A 19605-nucleotide genomic window follows, 5' to 3' on the forward strand; every position below is an offset into this window, starting at 1 on the left:
AATACCATGTTTGTTAATATCTGTAGATGAGCAGAAGTTTTACATTGAACTCTAATTTTTAGATAAATACTCAATTCAAAACAAAAAACTGTTTTAATTCACATATTGGCACAGTTTTGTCGCATTCTTACTCACATAGACACATATACATGAAGCACTGTTAAGGAGTTATTCTGTTCAAGAAAGATATAAATCTTTAGCAAGCGGTAATTTTTGACTAAAACTAACCAAGCGCGGGGTTAACAAATATAGTTATTCATTAGGAGTGTTACGGTTAACCAAAACCTTATTCCTTGACATTGTTAAAAAACCTGTCCCGTTTTGCAACTTAACACTATTATGCTTTAAAAAAGTATGTAAATAAACGTTTTGTATAAATTGCTAGTAAATATGCAAAATGTTGTATAATAACAATGAAGTGAAAATACATTTTATTGACTTGGAAGCATGTTTCAACTTATTGTGTCGGTAGTGTATATTCGACCAAATATATGCAAATGGCTTACATTATGAACATTAAAAGCAGTATTCATGAAACAAAAAAAATGAGTTTGTTAAGCCATTGATCCATGACATGTGAATAATTTACTTGTCATTACTAAGAAAATGCTTGGAACTTGTGTTTCCTATCAAAAGGTTTTCTTTCAATTTGCATATGACCTGAAAGAAAATTTTGATATTAATTTCAAAACAATATTCAAAACCCGAAAATTTCGACGGCGCGAACGTTTTTAATAAGTACAACGATCAACTTCACAATAAATATTGAATGGCATGTTGAATTTGGATAGACATAAAAGGTTTAAGCATGATGACGTTCTTTATTTAATTTTTCACAATCCACTACCAATCTATACAGATAATGCTCTCTTCAATTCTTGTGTAGCTTCAACATTTGGAAAGAAAAATGCAAAACAAATTCTTTGGTCGCAATACTAAATTGACATCTCGAAAGTTACCAAAATAGCTTGACAGAAACGTATTATTTGTTTCGATGAGACCGATATTCAACACATCATCACTTGAGCACTGTTTGGGTTACTTAGCAGATATAACTAACGTTGCTATGGCTGCAATCTGTTTGATGATTTTGCCTCTAATAAGTTATTGTAATCAATGTGTAACAAGTTGTGTTACTTGAATTTCGGTAAGTCGCGTAAGCTCCGCCTCTTACGCTTTTTCGGTTACATGACAGTTATAGTACACGTTGCAATGGCTTTACCATGTTCGATGAATTTGTTTCATATAAGTTACTGTCATTGAAGTGTAATAACGTGTGCTACTTGGGATCGCCATTGACAGCTCTCCGGTTGTCTTCAACGAGCTCTCTTCCGACCACTTTCCAGTAATATTGACATAGGGATCCTCACTAGAAACAGTGCCTATTCAACCTCGGAGGAACTACGCACCGTCTGGGTCCTATTTCAACAAATCGTCTATCAACTTATTAATATCGATTTGCCACTTGATTCCCCGAAGGAAATCGATGCGGCCCTATCTTTTTTTTCGATTATAGAAGTTTTAACATTGTGCACGGAACCACCCGCGATCCCATTTCAACCAGAATATTAGTTGATTTTTTGAATTCGATTGGTAAAAATTTGGTACAACTAATCGATTGTTGATTTAACTAAACTGTCATTTTTGTTTTTCGATTAGCAGAAACGATGGTTGAAACAAGTAATTCAACTGTTTGAAAAAAAAATGCTGTCAATTAGTGAGGACACATACCTTTCAATTTCAACAAATATTTTAGTTGAAATAACTGGTGTTATTATTGAAACAAAATTCTGTTAGTTGAAAAATAAATCGGTTTTATTTGTTTGTTTGTTTTGAGATCAGTAAAGATCTAAATTCTAAAAAAAATACTTCTGATTCGATCGGAAATGATTGATGTAGAAAAACGTTTTTAATCAGCAAAAGTGCCCGGAGGGGCGAGTGAATTAGCGAAATTATTAAATTTACCTAAAATGATGCCTTCAAACGGTTGAACTAAAGTTATGCACTGATAATTTTAGTCAATTTATATGAGCTTGGGTGCATCAACCGCTGGGAATTGGAATTTTGCGACGGCAATTCAAACGCGCCATTCAATCGCATCGCGTTCTGTGTGTTTGAAATCCTTCGCTCCTGTTACTTTTATAAATTAAATTCATGTCAAAAAGCGTTTTATTGCTAATGCATGAACATCATCATCGGTAACAAACAGCTGGAAGTAAAACAGTCTGCTGGAAGTAAATAATGATCGAATTTGAAGCATAAAATTTTTGAGCATACCTGAAAGATTACGAGATGATCATTCATTAACATTTTCTAATTTGTCACCAAATCTTTTTCATCTCAAACGAGGTTAACTTTATCACAACACCGCTGTTAGATAAACACTTGTTATCAAAAAATTCTCAAATCGAATGAACACAATTTCACCAAACGCTTTAACCATCGATGTTGTTTTCATTGACATTTTGAAGCGACGCGAACAGATTTCAACTAAAAAAGTTGTTGATTTTGCATTGCGATTATTGTTTATGTTTCAACTGTCTCCGGCATTTGACAGCATTCAAAACAACATATTTTTCAACTACTTGAATATATGCAAATCAAAAACCATTTTGGTTGAATCAAAAAGAAATTAGTTAAATCAACTATCGCAAAAATCAAAAACTGCGATATCGCAATTTTATGATCGAAGGGTTCTCCGTGTGGTCATTCACCTCTTCGGGCCAGAAAAGTTTTCTGACCCTATGTGCGGGGTTGGGAATCGAACCCAGGTGGGCAGCTTGAAAGGCATCGACTTACCCATCATGCTTTACCCGTTCCCCGGCCCTATCTACCTTCCAGCATTCAATCACAGTCGCTCGTGATAGAACGGTCCCAGTACAACATATGCCGAGCTCCTCTCTTCAAATTGACAGTGTCACCAAGAAACTCATCCAACTTCGAAAATCTGCGGGAGAGTGTATCAACGAACTGGCATCCTAGATCAGAAGACCTCTTATAACAACTCAACTAGGATAATCCAGGAAAGGATAACTGAGCTTCGCAACAGGAACTTCCAGCAAAAGCTTCGAGAAATTCTCCCACATTCAAAGCCCTTCTGGTCATTAACGACGGGGCTTAAGAAAAAACCCAAGCCTATCCCTCCTCTGATGTCACCCCAGGACGCAGCTGAAGGAATACCTTTAATCACACCAGTAGAGAAGGCAAATGCGCTTGACCAGCAGTTTGTGTGTTCTCACAATTTAGGACTCAACATTGTTAGTCCACATGAAAGAGCCGTTGCTGATAGCGTAGCTGAGGTTGACCAATCAGACAGCTTGATTCCTGAGGAAAGAAGAGTCACTGCGAATGAGCTGATGGCTATTGTGAAAAAATAAAAAAAAATGAAGTTCCCCGGTTTCGACAACACATTGAACATTGAGATGAAACATTTGAGTATCTGCTCGTTTGTTTTATTAGCTAAAATTTTTCATAGATGCTGGGAGCTTGGATACTTCCCTTCAATATGGAAGTTAGCTAAAGTTATCCCAGTTTTGAAACCGGGGAAAACCCTTCCTTTTCCAAGAGCTATCGGCCCATCAGCCCTGCCCTATCCAAGCAGTTTGAAAAGTCAATACAAAGGCGAATTTTTGCTTTCGCAGATGAACAGAATATATTACTGGAAGAACAGTTTGGGTCCCGGAAAGAAAGATCCACAATCCACCAACTCACAAGGGTTAACAACGTCATCCAGCAAAACAAATCAGTGTCCAAAACGACTGCCATGGCAATATTGGATATTGAAAAGGCATTCGATAATGTGTGGCACGATGGCCTGATATTTAAACTGCCTCGGTATAATTTTCCCACGTATCTTATTAAAATAATCAAAAATTATCTTGCAGATAGAGCATTCCAGGTTTCTCTGAATAATGCATTTCCAGAAAGATTTACTATTCCTACTAGGATACCCCAAGGAAGTATCCTAGGTCCCATCCTATACAACATTTTTACCTCTTCCGAGTGGTGGTGTTCTGTCAAAATTTGCTGATGATACTGCCATTCTTAACAAAGGTCGTGCCATTAATGCCTTGAAGAATAAACTACAGACAGGTCTGGACGCTCTAACTGAATATTTTACAAGCTGGAAAATTGAGATCAATGCAGCAAAAACTCAGGTCATCTTGTTTCCACATTCAAGATCACCAAAACTTGTTCCATGAGACGAATGCCGAACTAGGACTCACCTTGGCATACATCTGATATTCAGGTCACATGTTGATAAAATCGTTCAAAAATGCAGCATACCTAATGGTCTCTGTATTCGCTGATTTGTAGACCATCTAAACTGTGCCTGAAGAATCAGACGGCTGTCTATAAACAAATCATCTACCCCGCAATTGAATACGCAGTCCCTGTTTGGCGGGGCTGTGCACGAACGCACAAACTTAGGCTTCAGCGCATTCAAAGTAAGATCCTAAAGATGATTCTTAATCTACCCCCTTGGACAAGGACTAGTGAAGTACATGAGATGGCCTCCCTGGATATACTAGAACAAAAATTTGAACAATACTGATCGAAATTTGACGAGAGGTGCTCAATCTCTGAAATACAAATAATTCAAAATTTGTACGTATTAGATTAAGGATAGTTATAAGTAGGTAGATATTTTATTAATAATTAAAATAAATATTATGATTAAACACTAGTTTGTAAAACAAGAGTAACTGAAACACCTTTTATTAATAACGAATCGTATGAACAACAAAGATGAAAGGACAAAGGATCACTTGTACTGCGACTGGCACCATTAAAGAAGGTGACAAGCGATTATAAATACACTCTCCTACTCAATGCTTGATCGAAAAAATAGGTATAAAGGACAGGTGGACAGAGAAGATGTTTGGATGTAAGGTATCGGTCGGGTGACGGCGAGAATGTAGACCATGTTTTAAGTACGTTCTACTATGTCTGACTGGCGTTTCAGAGTGACTAAAACCAGATTCAGAGTGGCGAAATGGTAGCGCGTATGCACGGAATGCATGAGAACGCAGGTTCGAGTCCTGTCTCTGAGCATATCTTTCCCAATAAATCATCTTTTCTGTTATTTTTTCATTTCTTTGGCTTCTCAAATATACAGGGTCCGGCACTCGAAGTGTAACCAATTAAAAAGGCCATAAATTCAGTTTGGAAAATTACTTTTACTTAATTCAAAGTACAAAATGTGTAAAAATAATACAAAATTCAGAATCAATTCACTTTTGCTCGATATGACCACCTTTTGCCTTGACTATGGCCTTGAGACGGTCAAAAAACGAATCGCAAGTTGCCGAATGTGACTTGCAGGTATTTAGGCCCACTCGCAGACAATAACTTTTTTCAGCGCCTCGAGACTGGTGTATCTTTTAGTTCGGACTTTGCTCTCCAAAATGGCCCAAAGATAATAATCCATTGGATTCGCATCTGGTGAATTCGAGAGCCATTGTGTGGACGTGATGAAGTTCGGAACGTTGTTTTTCAGCCATTCTTGGTTCACTCGAGCTTTGTGAGACGGTGCCGAGTCCTGCTGAAACGTCCATGGTCTGCCACCGACATGTTTGTCTGCCCACGGCTTCAAAGCAACCTCCAGAATACTTTCCCGATAATATGTCGCATTTACCTTGACGCCAGGCTCGATGAAAACGATTGGAGAGCGCTCATCTGCGGTTACAGTGGCCCAAACCATTATCTGTTGCGGGTGCTGCCTCCTGGTGGCCAATCGATGACTCAAATTCTCGTATGAACGGTCGGTCAAGTAAACCCTATCGTTTTGAGAGTTTACGAATTGCTCAATTGGAAAAATTTTCTCGTCAGAAAATACAATGGAAATTGACCGCTTTCGGCCAAACGAAGCAACTCCTTCGCTCTCTCAAGTCAAGATTTTTTTTTCGCGTTCACTTTTGGCAAAATGCTTTCTTGCGCTTGTAAACAATATAACTCCGAACTGTCATTTAGCAAATTTCTAGAGAGCTGATGCCCGTGCGTCAGCTGCGCGAGCGGTCTGAAGTTGGTTACAATTCAAGTGCCGGACCCTGTATGTTTCCGCTCAGTCATTGCAGAAACTGGAGTATTTTTGCCTTTCTCATATAGAAAGCTTATGCAATCACTGTGAAAACCGACTACCATTCGACTCAGTTCGTCGAGTACGCAAAATGTCTGTGTGTGTATGTGCGTATGTGTGTATGTAACGTTTCTTTGCACTAACTTTGCTCGGAGATGGCTGAACCGATTTTAACCAACTTAGATTCAAATGAAAGGTCTTGTGGTCCCATACAAAATTCCTGAACATTTTGTGGATCCGACTTCCGGTTTCGGATATATGGGGTAAAATGTGCGAAAAATTGTGAAAATAAGTGCACTAACTTTTCTCAGGGCTGGCTGAACCGATTTTTACAAGCTTAGAATCAAATGAAAGGCCTTGTGGTCCCATACAAAATCCCTGAATATTATTTGGATCCGACTTCCGGTTCCGGAGTTATGGGGAAAAATGTGCAAAAAAAATGAAAATATGTGTTCGTACCTTTCTCAGAGATGGCGCGACCGATTTTCACAAACTTAGGTTCAAATGAAAGTTTTCAAAATCAACCTCAAATCTTCATCAATTGACAGTTTTTAACAGTAGACGGTCAAACAAACCGTTTTCGGTCATTCTTTTAAGAATCGAAGAAAATTATTTTGAAGAATACCACAGTATTATATATGATAGTATGATTGATATGAGAAAGGCATCATTACACCACTAGGTGGATTAGAACAGGTTTTTGTCAATAAATTTCTAAATTCATGAAAAAGCAAAACGAACTTATTCACACTCCTAACTACTAACTGAATTAATAAACAACGAATCGACTAATTAGAAGATTGCACAGATTCTGGTGAAATTGGTATAATACTTTGAAAACTTATGATTATGTGAGTCTTATTTGTACTAAACCAAAGGAGTCACCTTGAGATAACATTCAGAATTTTATCCTGTGTCTTTTTAAGAGTTTTGTTCCTGATGGGACAACATGAAGATTGGATGTATTTGTTACATTTCGTCTTAATTTCTACAACGTTGTTCCTAGAAAGTAAAATTTTTATCAATCATTATATAAATATTTTGCTTGATCGGACCATGTCAATTTGCACTTTTTCAATTAGGTTACATGAATCTTGCTTGGATTCATACAAGTAGCTTCCGACTTATGCTGAAAGATAATTGTGTTATGAAAAATTCGATGAGAGAGAACTATCGATGTTTATTTTCATAATACAATGTTGATCTGAATCCATTTACAAACCTTTTGTTCATAAATGAAGATTTCAGTGTGCACAACCACCGCTGAACATGAATTCAATTTTAAGCTTACACACTATTCAAATAATGTTTTCGGATAATGTGACAAATCCATCAAACCGATGTTCAAGGACTTAAATTATATAAAAAAAATCTATCACGGAATGATCTAATATGGTCTGCCAGTTATAGGAGAACCAAAATCAATAGATAATTAGTATTTAACATACTCAAGCGAACACGGTTTGCAGCAAACGAGAAATTGGAAATCACACAGCGCATATAGTGTAAAAGCGAATATAAGCGAGTGACGATCAAAACCGTCTATCGTGTTAGAGGAATCCAATGGATGACGTAATTATGGCATGCTGTGATTGGCTCGTAAAAACCTAAGTCAATCCAGACCGATTTCAATGGCGTACTGAGCTGAGCTGGAGTATATTGTGACTGATTTTTATTATAAGACTCATTCTAAGTCTCCTACACCGATTCTAAATTTAAGACATCAAGAAATGAAGTCTCCCGCGGTAAAGGGCATTGAATAGTGGAATCTAACTCGTCGCAGTTGGGAGTCGCTAGCTGAGGGCAAAAGGGAGAAAAAAAATATTTTAAAGCCTGTGTTCTCTCTTTTCCTTATAGTATAACCACACATTCTAACAAGCCAAGGAAGGAAAGAAATACGAAAATCTGGCTAATGCGCTTGCGCAGAGTGAAAAAAAACATACCTAACAAAGTGTAGACGTAAGTCTTTACTAACGCTTAGTATTTAGAAAAAAATTGTATATAAATTTGGTAGTAGTTTAAAAGTAATCGCCGGCGTTATTAGTCAACGAACTTAGAAGAACAAACTCACAGTAACCTCATTGTTTGGTGACCTCCAGAGAGGAAAAGTAGTCGACAAAAAAGTGAAGTGCTACCCGAATATGCGAGTTAGCGTACAAGTGTGGTGCGACCTAAGTCAGGCGCATTAAACATCGAGCATTCGATTTAGTGAATACGCAAGTTAGCGTATAAGTATGGTGAGACCTAAGTCAGGCGTATGAAACATCGAACATTCGATTTAGTGAATATACAAGTTAGCGTATATGTTCAGTGTGGCCTAGATCAGACGCATTAAAAATTGAATAATCAAGTGGCGGAAGCGAACCAGCCGATAAAGCTACAAAATCAACGGAAAAGGAATCCTTATGGAAGAATAGTCCAACATTTTTGAAAGAAGATGAAAAAATTTGGCCTCTTAGACCGACCAAGTTGAGTACCAAGGAAGATATAAAAATAGTGAACTTAGTCAAATAAACTAATTTCACGAAATTTGAATTCATCAACATCGATTGGTGTTCGAGCTGGAAACGTGCTAAACGAGAATCCTGATTTATGTCGACATATTTAGAGCAAAAATAAACAATGCGTCTTACGAACGGATCGTTACAAAAGAAGTTTTAGATCGAGCAGAAAATATTATACTACGAAAGGCATAGTGGGAAACGTAACCGGATAAAATGAGAAAATTACATTTGGATTTTCCGATCGATAAATCAAGTAAATTAATAAATTGAACGCCATTCTTATATACAGGTGGATTAATGAAGTCAAAAAGCAGAATCGAAAATGCAACTATGCTTCCGTACGGTACTAAATATCCTATTATATCAAAGAAGCATCATGCAACTTATTTAATACTACAATTTTATCATGAGAATTTTTTTCACAAAAAGATGGACGCAGAAATCGCTGCAGTTAGACAAAGGTATTGCGTGATTGACATTCGAGCCTCGATGAAAAGGACAAAAAGTGCATGTCAAAGGTGCAAGAATGAAAGAGCTCGACCTAATCTACCAAGAATTACATCATTACCAATATGTCGGCTGAAGCAAATGTAAAACCGTTTATCTTCACCGGAGTTGATTACATCGGTCCATTGACGGTTTAGATGGGATGACGGTTTAGATGGGATGGATGGTATGGGAAAGAATGGTAAAAGTAGTTAAAGGTACACTGCCTAAAAATTCCTACCCCATCTGTCCTATTACCAAGCTTCAATTCAAGGTGTAATGCGACCCGTGCTAAGGAATGCATGGTTTGAGGGCTAGAAAATTTCAAACCACTAACGGAGCTTGATGGGCACCTGGCGGCTGTTGTCCAAGTCTAATCCTGCTCGGTCGGGGGAATCCGGGTGGGAGGGTATTTAATAAACCCCCTACCCGAGGGAAGAAAATTGGATAAAAATTAAACAGAAAACGAACAATAACAAGGAACGAGAGGAGGTAAACCCCTTCGTGAGAAAGTGTTTGAGAAGATCTCTACCCGTTACACCGGGTGCGAAGGAGAAAGCAACAGTGGTAGACGACGAAACGAGCGACAGCAATGCGCTCGTCGAATCAGTGGACCAACCAAAGACCCTGGAGTCGGGATTTGGTGCAGCTCTATCGAGTATGACGGCGGTCGTAGAGCAGCTCGATGCGATCATCGCTTTCACTAGCGAGAAAACCAACATCAGCAAAAACCTCAAGCTGAGAAAAGCCGTCAATGTAGCTAAGAGGGATCAGGAGGCGATAATAGCCCGAATTGAAGGAGACGAAAGTACGGATAAGTGCTCCCAAACGGAGCCCTTCTAATTCCAGAGTAGTCCGAGTCAAGCGACAATCGTCTACGCACTCCGCTTAACAATGGAGAGGAACAAAGTGCGTAGGAAACGAGCCAGGGACTCACCAGGTTACAAACGCGTGACCAAGAAGCGTAAGGGCCTGGTCGCTGACGACAGGGAGTAGGATTGCGACAGAGGTCTCAACCCCAAACGGGATACCCGATTCTCGGATTCTAGTAAAAACACCGAGCGCGAGCCTGGTGAGAAGGGTAACAGGATAAGGAGAATTCTGGCAAGGACCGACCAAGGTGACCGGGAAGAAAAAAAAAGAAAGTCCCCATAGAACGCGAGAGAAGGGCTAGGGAAAAAGGAGAAGCCTTGCTGGTCAAAACAGACAAGGAAAAATACGCCGACGTCCTCAAGGCAATGCGGAGCGAGGCAAAGCTTGCCGACCTTGCTGCTAGTGCTCAAAAAGGAGCACAATCTGTCGGACCAGAACTCGGAGTGCTAGCTCAGCAAGTTCTAGGCGTCGACTGCAACAGCCCTAATTTTATCATAGATCAAGATAAGGCCGAAATCATATCATAAAGATCTTCCAAAACCATATTTCACTATACCTTAGCTAGTACAAATAGTATATTAGTAAAGTTATTGCGGTGCTCACGGCTGCCTATTTTAACATATTGCATCAGTCAGTAAAAACTGTACCACTGAGCGAGGAAAGCATGTTCAGACAAGTTAATTGATTATGTACACAAGCGACCCGATCGCGCGGCAATCGCATACATCCATACCATGTATATTGATTATATGTGTTAGCATGTATATTGATTATATGTGTTAGTTAGTCAACCCAAGAATGCCCAGTATTATTTAGGGCACCTTTACGTAAATACGCCGGAAAAGAACATTTCGCATTTAAAAGTTAGCAGTGAATTCCAGATATATGTAAAGATGGAATATATACAAGTTTTGGTTCGGTAGCAATATTTTGAGTATAAAAAGGGCGGTTTTTGAATTTATCGAGGCTTCTTAGTTCAACTGTTGGTCCAAAAATACCGGAGCTCTTCGTTGTTTTTCCACTTTGCATCCCTTCGTCGATCTACTTCCTTGTTTGAAACGCAGGCGGGGAATCAGATTAACCATACGACCAGACTTAGTATCGGCTTGTAACGCAGGACGGTTCTAACTGGACGAAGGACTCCACCCCAAAATCTATAGTGTGTAGCATTTGTTACGCAGGTGCTGCAAACTATAGATTCCATCTAGACTTAGAGGTGGCTTGTACCGCAGGACATCTCGAACTAGAACCTTACTCGAACGTCGCTCAACCGGTGGAAAGTGCTTTAAATAGGTCAGGCACAGAATTATGTGATGTAGGGAAGTCATTGTGTTATAGTGTAAATCTATTAAGAAGGAAGTAAATATAAGTGCGGTTTACGGTTTGAAAATCAAATCGTCTCATTAATTATACAGATGACATTTCGTGCGTCAAAAGACATACCCCTCTCGCCGCTGGGTTAAGTGCTTGCATTTTGTGGTGACACCGGAAAAAAAGAAAAAATTGAAAAAAAAAAATAATACGGAACGCTATTCGAGAGGAGGTATTGTACCGCGAGTGAATTTAAAATGACAAAAATTATAATCAGGTGAGTCTGCATTTAAATTTTTGCCTTTCTCTATAAAAAGGTATTAGAATTGCTAGAAAAAACGACTCTCGAACGCAGCCTCGGAGAGTCATAGTGTTATATACCATTCGACTCAGTTCGACGAGATCGGAAAATGTCTGTGTGTGTGCGTATGTGTGTATGTGTGTGTGCACTTTTCGAAGATATTTGAACGCGCTCAATTTTCTCAGAGATGGCTGAGCCGATTTTAAAAAACTTGGGCTCGTTTGAAAGCTACTGTCGGGCCATTGATCAAGTTCGAAGATCAAATGGCTGTGACTTTTGGTTTGGGAGATATGATTGTATAAGTGACGTAACCGACAAAAGGCGTTGAATTTGAACGCGCTCAATTTTCTCAAAGATGGCTGAACCGATTTTAACAAACTTAGGCTCGTTTGAAAGGTACTATCGGGCCATTGATCAAGTTCGAAGATCAAATGGCTGTGACTTTTGGTTCCGGAGATATGATTGTATAAGTGACGTAACCGACAAAAGGCGTTTTTTATCACGCTTAATTTTCTCAGAGATGCCTGAACCGATTTTAACAAACTTGGGCTCGTTTGAAAGGTACTATCGGGCCATTGATCAAGTTCGAAGATCAAATGGCTGTGACTTTTGGTTCCGGAGATATGATTGTATAAGTGACGTAACCGACAAAAAGCGTTGTATTTGAACGCGCTCAATTTTCTCAGAGATAACTGAACCGATTTTAACAAACTTGGGCTCGTTTGAAAGCTACTGTCGGGCCATTGATCAAGTTCGAAGATCAAATGGCTGTTACTTTTGGTTCCAGATATATGATGGTATATGTGACGTAACCGACAAAACACGTTGATTTTTACCGCTCTTATATATATAAGGGTGCCAAAATTTTGGGATCACCTCTATTTTTGTTAAGTTCTAGTGCTCAAAAGTTTAAGCACCTCGAAAAAAGCCTTCATGCTAAATTTGAGCTAAATCGGATATGCGTAAGGGGTGTTGCCGGTGATAAAGGTTTGACAATTTTCGATCTTGAAAAAGCACCATAAGGGAGAGTACATGAAATTTCCAAAATCGAAATTTTTTTTTGATGCCGAAACTCTTAAAACTGCATGAAACATCGAAATTTAGTGTCATCTAAAAAAAAAAATGTTTTGAAAAAATCAACTTTCTGGGAATTTTTATATGTTTTCTAAGCCCCAAAAAGTCGACTTTTTCAAAAATTTTTTTTTTCGAGATGACACTAAATCTCGACGTTTCATGCAATTCTAAGCCTTTTCGCATCAAATAATTTTTTTCGATTTCGAAAATTTCATATACTACCCCCTATGGTGATTTTTCAAGATGTATGAAAATTCCACTAAGTGGACTAAGAAGGGTTTTGCCTTTCTCTATAAAAAGGTATTAGAATTGCTGGAAAAACCGACTTTCGAACGGAGCCTCGGAGACCCATAGTGTTATATACCATTCGACTGAGTTCGACGAGATCGGAAAATGTCTGTGTATGTGTGTGTGTGTGTGTGTGTGTGTGTGTGTGTGTGTGTGTGTATGTGTGTGTGTATGTGTGTGTGCAGTTTTAGACGATATTTGAACGCGCTCAATTTTCTCAGAGATGGCTGAACCGATTTTAAAAAACTTGGGCTCGTTTGAAAGCTACTGTCGGGCCATTGATCAAGTTCGAAGATCAAATGGCTGTGAATTTGGGTTTCGGAGATATGATTGTATAAGTGACGTAACCGACAAAAGGCGTTGAATTTGAACGCGCTCAATTTTCTCAAAGATGGCTGGTCCGATTTTAACAAACTTGAGCTCGTTTGAAAGGTACTATCGGGCCATTGATCAAGTTCGAAGATCAAATGGCTGTGACTTTTGGTTCCGGAGATATGATTGTATAAGTGACGTAACCGACAAAAGGCGCTGAATTTGAACGCGCTCAATTTTCTCAGAGATGGCTGAACCGATTTTAACAAACTTGGGCTCGTTTGAAAGGTACTATCGGGCCATTGATCAAGTTCGAAGATCAAATGGCTGTGACTTTTGGTTCCGGAGATATGATTGTATAAGTGACGTAACCGACAAAAAGCGTTGTATTTGAACGCGCTCAATTTTCTCAGAGATAACTGAACCGATTTTAACAAACTTGGACTCGTTTGAAAGCTACTGTCGGGCCATTGATCAAGTTCGAAGATCAAATGGCTGTGACTTTTGGTTCCAGATATATGATGGTATATGTGACGTAACCGACAAAACACGTTGATTTTTACCGCTCTTATATATATAAGGGTGCCAAAATTTTGGGATCACCTCTATTTTTGTTAAGTTCTAGTGCTCAAAAGTTTAAGCACCTCGAAAAAAGCCTTCATGCTAAATTTGAGCTAAATCAGATATGCGTAAGGGGTGTTGCCCGGTGATAAAGGTTTGACAATTTTCGATCTTGAAAAAGCACCATAAGGGAGAGTACATGAAATTTCCAAAATCGAAAATTTTTTTTGATGCCGAAACTCTTAAAACTGCATGAAACATCGAAATTTAGTGTCATCTAAAAAAAAAAATGTTTTGAAAAAATCAACTTTCTGGGAATTTTTATATTTTTTCTAAGTCCCAAAAAGTCGACTTTTTCAAAAATTTTTTTTTTCGAGATGACACTAAATCTCGACGTTTCATGCAATTCTAAGCCTTTTCGTATCAAACAATTTTTTTCGATTTCGAAAATTTCATGTACTCCCCCCTATGGTGATTTTTCAAGATGTATGAAAATTCCACTAAGTGGACTAAGAAGGGTTTTGCCTTTCTCTATAGAAAGGTATTAGAATTGCTGGAAAAACCGACTTTCGAACGGAGCCTCGGAGACCCATAGTGTTATATACCATTCGACTCAGTTCGACGAGATCGGAAAATGTCTGTGTATGTGTGTGTGCAGTTTTAGAAGATATTTGAACGCGCTCAATTTTCTCAGAGATGGCTGAACCGATTTTAACAAACTTGGGCTCGTTTGAAAGCTACTGTCGAGCCATTCATCAAGTTCGAAGATCAAATGGCTGTGACTTTTGGTTTCGGAGATATGATTGTATAAGTGACGTAACCAACAAAAGGCGTTGAATTTGAACGCGCTCAATTTTCTCAGAGATGGTTGGTCCGATTTTAACAAACTTGGGCTCGTTTGAAAGGTACTATTGGGCCATTGATCCAGTTCGAAGATCAAATGGCTGTGACTTTTGGTTCCGGAGATATGATTGTATAAGTGACGTAACCGACAAAAAGCGTTGTATTTGAACGCGCTCAATTTTTTCAGAGATGGCTGGTCGGATTTTAACAAACTTGGGCTCGTTTGAAAGCTACTGTCGGGCCATTGATCGAGTTCGAAGATCAAATGGCTGTGACTTTTGGTTCCGGAGATATGATTGTATAAGTGACGTAACCGACAAAAAGCGTTGTATTTGAACGCGCTCAATTTTCTCAGAGATGGCTGGTCCGATTTTAACAAACTTGGGCTCGTTTGAAAGCTACTGTCGGGCCATTGATCAAGTTCGAAGATCAAATGGCTGTGATTTTTGGTTCCGGAGATATGATTGTATAAGTGACGTAACCGACAAAAAGCGTTGTATTTGAACGCGCTCAATTTTCTCAGAGATGGCTGGTCCGATTTTAACAAACTTGGGCTCGTTTGAAAGCTGCTGTCGGACCATTGATCAAGTTCGAAGATCAATTGGTTGAGACTTTTGGTTCCGGAGATATGATTGTATAAGTGACGTAACCGACAAAAAGCGTTGTATTTGAACGCGCTCAATTTTCTCAGAGATGGCTGAACCGATTTTAAAAAACTTGGGCTCGTTTGAAAGCTACTGTCGGGCCATTGATCAAGTTCGAAGATCAAATGGCTGTGACTTTTGGTTTGGGAGATATGATTGTATAAGTGACGTAACCGACAAAAGGCGTTGAATTTGAACGCGCTCAATTTTTTCAAAGATGGCTGGTCCGATTTTAACAAACTTAGGCTCGTTTGAAAGGTACTATCGGGCCATTGATCAAGTTCGAAGATCAAATGGCTGTGACTTTTGGTTCTGGAGATATGATTGTATAAGTGACGTAACCGACAAAAGGCGTTGAATTTGAACGCGCTCAATTTTCTCAGAGATGGCTGAACCGATTTTAACAAACTTGGGCTCGTTTGAAAGGTACTATCGGGCCATTGATCAAGTTCGAAGATCAAATGGCTGTGACTTTTGGTTCCGGAGATATGATTGTATAAGTGACGTAACCGACAAAAAGCGTTGTATTTGAACGCGCTCAATTTTCTCAGAGATAACTGAACCGATTTTAACAAACTTGGGCTCGTTTGAAAGCTACTGTCGGGCCATTGATCAAGTTCGAAGATCAAATGGCTGTGACTTTTGGTTCCAGATATATGATGGTATATGTGACGTAACCGACAAAACACGTTGATTTTTACCGCTCTTATATATATAAGGGTGCCAAAATTTTGGGATCACCTCTATTTTTGTTAAGTTCTAGTGCTCAAAAGTTTAAGCACCTCGAAAAAAGCCTTCATGCTAAATTTGAGCTAAATCAGATATGCGTAAGGGGTGTTGCCCGGTGATAAAGGTTTGACAATTTTCGATCTTGAAAAAGCACCATAAGGGAGAGTACATGAAATTTCCAAAATCGAAAATTTTTTTTGATGCCGAAACTCTTAAAACTGCATGAAACATCGAAATTTAGTGTCATCTAAAAAAAAAAATGTTTTGAAAAAATCAACTTTCTGGGAATTTTTATATTTTTTCTAAGTCCCAAAAAGTCGACTTTTTCAAAAATTTTTTTTTTCGAGATGACACTAAATCTCGACGTTTCATGCAATTCTAAGCCTTTTCGCATCAAATAATTTTTTTCGATTTCGAAAATTTCATGTACTCCCCCCTATGGTGATTTTTCAAGATGTATGAAAATTCCACTAAGTGGACTAAGAAGGGTTTTGCCTTTCTCTATAGAAAGGTATTAGAATTGCTGGAAAAACCGACTTTCGAACGGAGCCTCGGAGACCCATAGTGTTATATACCATTCGACTCAGTTCGACGAGATCGGAAAATGTCTGTGTATGTGTGTGTGCAGTTTTAGAAGATATTTGAACGCGCTCAATTTTCTCAGAGATGGCTGAACCGATTTTAACAAACTTGGGCTCGTTTGAAAGCTACTGTCGGGCCATTGATCAAGTTCGAAGATCAAATGGCTGTGACTTTTGGTTTCGGAGATATGATTGTATAAGTGACGTAACCAACAAAAGGCGTTGAATTTGAACGCGCTCAATTTTCTCAGAGATGGTTGGTCCGATTTTAACAAACTTGGGCTCGTTTGAAAGGTACTATCGGGCCATTGATCAAGTTCGAAGATCAAATGGCTGTGACTTTTGGTTCCGGAGATATAATTGTATAAGTGACGTAACCGACAAAAAGCGTTGTATTTGAACGCGCTCAATTTTCTCAGAGATGGCTGGTCGGATTTTAACAAACTTGGGCTCGTTTGAAAGCTACTGTCGGGCCATTGATCAAGTTCGAAGATCAAATGGCTGTGACTTTTGGTTCCGGAGATATGATTGTATAAGTGACGTATTGATCAAGTTCGAAGATCAAATGGCTGTGACTTTTGGTCATGGAGATATGATTGTATAAGTGACGTAACCGACAAAAAGCGTTGTATTTGAACGCGCTCAATTTTCTCAGAGACGGCTGAACCGATTTTAACAAACACGGACTCGTTGGAAAGCTACTATCGGACCATTGATCAAGTTCGAAGATCAATTGGTTGAGACTTTTGGTTCCGGAGATATGATTGTATAAGTGACGTAACCGACAAAAAGCGTTGTATTTGAACGCGCTCAATTTTCTCAGAGATGGCTGCCCTGATTTTAACAAACTTGGGCTCGTTTGAAAGCTACTATCGGACCATTGATCAAGTTCGAAGATCACATGGCTGTGACTTTTGGTTCCGGAGATATGATTGTATAAGTGACATAACCTACAAAACACGTTGATTTTTACTGCTCTTATATATAAGGGTGCCAAAATTTTGGGATCACCTCTATTTTCGTTAAGTTCTAGTGCTCAAAAGTTTAAGCACCTCGAAAAAAGCCTTCATGCAAAATTTGACCTAAATCGGACATGCTTAAGGGGTGCTGCCCGGTGGTAAAGGTTTGACAATTAGCGATCTTGAAAAAGCACCATTGGGGGGAGTACATGAAATTTCCAAAATCGAAATTATTTTTTGATGCCAAAACTCTTAAAACTGCATAAAACATCGAAATTTAGTGTCATCTCAAAAAAAAATTTTTTTGAAAAAATCAACTTCCTGGGACTTTCATATTTTTTCTAAGTCCCAAAATGTCGATTTTTTCAAAAAATTTTTTTTTCGAGATGGCACTAAATCTCGACGTTTCATGCAATTCTAAGCCTTTTGGCATCATAAACTTTTTTCTATTTCGAAAATTTCATCTACTCCCCCCTATGGTGATTTTTCAAGATATATGAAAATTCCACTAAGTGGACTAAGAAGGCTTTTTGCCTTTCTCTATAGAAAGGTATTTTAGATTAGCATCACTGTTCTCATACAAATAGGCAACGCAAATGTCAAGCACTAGTTAGGAAAAATGATGCTGACTGTGTCACATAAACACTGAAGCATGCTTTGGTGAACTACTCGAATCAATCTGAATCAATTGTTGTCAAAATTAGTGTACAAAATTATTTAATAAAAGTATGAAACATATTTTCATGAGACTGTCATGAAAGAAGAGAAAGGCATTACCACACCACTAGGTGGATTAAGAAGGGTTTTGCCTTTCTCTATAGAAAGGTATTAGAATTGCTGGAAAAACCGACTTTCGAACGGAGCCTCGGAGACCCATAGTGTTATATACCATTCGACTCAGCTCGACGAGATCGGAAAATGTCTGTGTGTGTGTGTGTATGTGTGTGTGTGTGTGTGTGTGTGTGTGTGTGTGTGTGTGTGTGTGTATGTATGTGCACTTTTCGAAGATATTTGAACGCGCTCAATTTTCTCAGAGATGGCTCAACCGATTTTAACAAACTTGGGCTTGTTTGAAAGCTACTGTCGGGCCATTGATCAAGTTCGAAGATCAAATGGCTGTGACTTTTGGTTCCGGAGATATGATTGTATAAGTGACGTAACCGACAAAAATCGTGCTATTTGAACGCGCTCAATTTTCTCAGAGATGGCTGAACCGATTTTAACAAACTTGAGCTCGTTTGAAAGCTACTGTCGGACCATTGATCAAGTTCGAAGATCAAATGGCTGTGAGTTTTGGTTCCGGAGATATGATTGTATAAGTGACGTAACCGACAAAAAGCGTTGTATTTGAACGCGCTCTATTTTCTCAGAGATGGCTGATCCGATTTTAACAAACTTGGGCTCGTTTGAAAGCTACTGTCAGGCCGTTGATCGAGTTCGAAGATCAAATGGTTGTGACTTTTGGTTCCAGATATATGATGGTATAAGTGACGTAACCGACAAAACACGTTGATTTTTACCGCTCTTATATATATAAGGGTGCCAAAATTTTGGGATCAACTCTATTTTCGTAAAGTTCTAGTGTTCAAAAGTTTAAGCACCTCGAAAAAAACCTTCATGCAAAATTTGACCTAAATCGGACATGCTTAAGGGGTGCTGCCCGGTGGTAAAGGTTTGGCAATTTTCGATCTTGAAAAAGCACCATAGGGGGGAGTACATGAAATTTCCAAAATCGAAAATTTTTTTTGATGCCAAAACTCTTAAAATTGCATAAAACATCGAAATTTAGTGTCATCTCAAAAAAATTTTTTTTTGAAAAAATCAACTTTCTGGGACTTAGAAAAATTTTCATATTTTTTCTAAGTCCCAAAAAGTCGATTTTTTCAAAAAAAATTTTTTTCGAGATGACACTAAATTTCGACGTTTCATGCAATTCTAAGCCTTTTGGCATCAAAAATTTTTTTTTCGATTTCGAAAATTTCATGTACTCCCCCCTATGGTGATTTTTCAAGATATATGAAAATTTCACTAAGTGGACTAAGAAGGCTTTTTGCCTTTCT

The 19605-nt window shown here is 38.5% G+C and overlaps 1 protein-coding gene across 5 annotated transcripts in view; it reads right to left on the reverse strand.

The window, feature by feature from the left end:
* The window catches only part of LOC131436301 (WD repeat and FYVE domain-containing protein 3), a 1204110-nt gene that overhangs the window by 939179 nt on the left and 245326 nt on the right, over window positions 1–19605 (reverse strand). The window lies entirely within an intron of this gene.

This window comes from Malaya genurostris, chromosome 3 (assembly GCF_030247185.1).
Source record: "Malaya genurostris strain Urasoe2022 chromosome 3, Malgen_1.1, whole genome shotgun sequence".
In the NCBI taxonomy this organism is placed as follows: Eukaryota; Metazoa; Arthropoda; class Insecta; order Diptera; family Culicidae; genus Malaya; species Malaya genurostris.